Source organism: Uranotaenia lowii, chromosome 3 (genome assembly GCF_029784155.1).
Source record: "Uranotaenia lowii strain MFRU-FL chromosome 3, ASM2978415v1, whole genome shotgun sequence".
Taxonomy (NCBI): Eukaryota; Metazoa; Arthropoda; class Insecta; order Diptera; family Culicidae; genus Uranotaenia; species Uranotaenia lowii.
In genome coordinates, this window is record NC_073693.1 from 219,100,633 (window position 1) to 219,104,121 (window position 3,489).

Genomic DNA, 3,489 nt, shown 5'->3' on the forward strand with positions numbered 1-3,489 from the left:
CTTTTTTTGGCAAAGCTTGTCGTAAATGAATGATAGAAAATCACTCACGATGGTTTACGACGGTTATTGAAAATGTCTTGATATTCGATTTGCATTATCATTTCTATTACGATTTCATGTTAGCTGGGACCACGTGCATTGACAGTATGCCTGGTTGAGAAATACGCGCCCAAATGTTCCCACTAATCTGTATGCTATGCACGCTCATTTTTTTTTAAACATAAATGACTTTTTTTGAACCATTTTCTGGGTTTTCCGAAAGAACTGCGATTTTTGTTGTTTTTCAACCATAGTCTTCGGTTAAATTTCAAGCATTTCAAGAGTTCTGGTGGTAAACTTAGAAAATGGTTAAATTTCAAACGCAATTTGTTTGAAAAAAAGTTGCCATTTTGTGATGCGCAGTCCGCTTGTTTGTTTTCTACGGCTGTAGGTCGAGTGCAACAGAGTGGATCTAGTTAATTTTACAGTTTCCGGAGCAATTTTCGATAATAAAACGGGTAAGTGTATGCTGAATTGAACATTAGTGATGAGAATTTCAAATTTTGTTTGAATATCCTCCAAATCTTCCACGTCAACCTCTAATTTTTTTTTCTCGAACAGAACGAACGGTTCAGAAAAATCAACACCATGGACCACAGCTGCTTTAACTAGTTACCAGGGAACACAGATCCGTTCAGTTCATAAATCTGAGCCAATAAAGGTAAAGTAATTTTAATTTCGGTAACATTGTTTCATCTAACAGTGCATGTCTAACATTCCAACTAATCTATTTCAATTTTGTCTTTTCATTGCAGCAATGATAAGAAGAATATTTCCTCTCATTTGGCACGTCTGTCCGAATCGAAAAGCTGCTAGAAGAAGAACAGCCCTGGAAGAAGGAAAAAATGGGCTCAGCATCGGGCACAGTTACCGGGGAGGTAGCACCAGAGGATCATCCGGAACTGGCCGAATTAAAATCTATTTCAACATAATCTTCTAACAATTCTCACAGCGAATTCAAAACAAAAGTGTACATCCATTGTCATCATCCAATAGAAATACCGGAACCATCCAATAGACATCCGGAACAAGTTCAAAATTGAAAAAAAAATTCTTTCATCCCTAAACTTTTTTTCAATAAAAGCTCTTATGAAAGTTATACGTATTGATTTGTGTCATTATGCATTCATTCAGTTCGCCTTCCTTTGATTTTTTGGGGTTTTAGCGAATTAAACAAAAATCCCTCGATTTTCTGCTCATTTCCACTTTTTCGACCATGTTTAAAAAATAACCATAATCCAAGTTCTCCGTCAAATCTCATTTTATGAGTTTTCACTGAAAACTCATAAAACGACTTGATCCACAAAACTTCGATTATGGTTATTTTTCAAGCATTAATGGTTCAATATGGCCGAGCGTGTGCCATGGTTACTATCCTCTTGCGACGTTTGCTCGCGACGCCTCGACCATGGAGACGAAAAACAAACCGCCAAAATGAAAGAAAATCTCGAAAAAATGGATGCCATGACTTTAATTTTATTCAAATAACTACAAATTTAATTATTACGGAAAATTGAGGCGACTTTTTGTTAATTTTATTCGATACTAGCTGATCCCGTACGAACTTCGTTTCGCTTTAAATTATTGGTACGTCAAAATGAGTTTAGAAAATGAATTCGAAACATTCTCTTGAAAATTTTGGGGCAAAAATTCAACAGTGTTTAAAGTCGCTACTATTACTATTACTTGAAATTCAAATTACACAGTTGATTGGTTTTTTATTAAAATTTATGTGAGAGTGTTTTCTTCTCGATCGGTTGCAAAATCTAGACATTATGGCAGAAACATGTACTATTTATTTATGTGCACGACTCTTTTGCTTGACCTTCACACTTAAATTGATATCAATTAACTGCCTCCAACAAAATTACTGCACAAAACACTGAACATTCAATGAAACCCTCTTTTTCTGTCTCATGGCCCGAAATTCGAAAATTGAAACCAATTTTATGTTCCTCAAAACTCCCTTGTGCCATTTTTTCTTTTCAAATTATATGTAAAATAACGTCAGGAAATTGAAAACAGTGAACAGTGAATATAGACGCTCTTTTCGCCGACCCTTGACACGGAACATGCCTAGAGTCCACCTAGAGTCAATTGCCCATAGTTTATAACCCTCATCTGAACATTTTTATCTCAATCCGATGCATGATCACGACAATATCGCGAAAACAGTGAGCAACTAACATGGACGGTTTTTTTTTACCACGATTCAAAACTTGACACCTGAAATCAATTATCTTTTCTGTTAAACTCCGATGTGTCAATTTTCATTACAATTCTATGCTCAATCAAGATAATATCGTAAAAAGAGTGAAAAGATAATAACCCCTTTTGCCGACCCCTGAGTCAAGATTTGAAACCTGACAGCAAAAGAGCGTCCCTAAAAACTCCTATGCGGCAATTTTCATCTCAATCCAATGACGAATAACGTCAATATCGCAAAAACATTAAAGTTGGGTATGGACGACTCCTTCAGCCGACTTCTGATCCGCAATTCGAAACTTGAAATCGATTGCTCGTCCCTCAAAACACTAATGTGCTCATTTTCATCACAATCTGGTGTTTAATAACGCCAAATATCGCAAAAACATTAATCAGTTGATATGGACGACTCCTTTGGCCGACCCCTGACCCTTAATTTGATAACTGTAATCGGTTCGTCGTCTCTCAAAACACTCATGTGCAAATTTTCATCACAATCCGACGGAAATTAACGTCAATAACATGAAAACAATATTTGTCTTGTATGGACGACCCCCTTCAAAAGGGGTCGTCCAAAAATCTAAAAACATTTTTCATCATTCCTGGTCCTAATGAGTATCCATGCCAAATTTCAGATCTCTAGCTCTTAAGGCGGCTGAGTTTATAGAGGACAAACAAACAAACAAACAAACAAACAAACATACAGATAATTGCTTTTTATATATATAGATAAACCGATTCGCATGCCTACAGAATATTCTAAAAATAATTTCATATGAATCGTTTTGGTAATTTCGGAGGAGTAGTACTACAAACACCGTTACAAGAGAATTTTACTTAAACGTATGAGCCGTTTCAAATAAAGAATTATTAAAAAAAAGAGAATTTTATATAATAGATAATTCTGTTTGTAAATTGTTTAGGATGTGAGCTGTCTTTTACAATAATCGCAGGAGTTTAAAAAAAAAACCAATCATCTAACTATTATGAGAAAATCGCTTTGTACCAATTTTGAAAAAAAAAACACTCAGGAATGTTTTTATTAGTGTAATGCTGAATGTTCGTTGTAGATGGGAGACACCAAAAGGGAGAGATTTTTTTACAATAAAACAATAAATTATCTCTAAAAATGCAAAAGATGGTTCTTAACACTCGTCGCTCGAATACTCCGAGTGTACGCAGGTCCCCGGATCTCACGGCTGGTGTCATTGTCTGCGGTCACCAGTGAGCCGAGATAGACAAAGT

The 3,489-nt window shown here is 35.7% G+C and overlaps 1 long non-coding RNA gene across 1 annotated transcript; it reads left to right on the top strand.

Moving 5' to 3' along the window:
- The first annotated feature begins 359 nt into the window (after nucleotides 1-359).
- Nucleotides 360-1,136, top strand: LOC129751414 (uncharacterized). The gene is made up of 3 exons (XR_008738699.1): nucleotides 360-497; nucleotides 601-700; nucleotides 795-1,136. It is a non-coding gene; the product is annotated as an uncharacterized LOC129751414 (long non-coding RNA).
- Nucleotides 1,137-3,489: the final 2,353 nt, after the last annotated feature.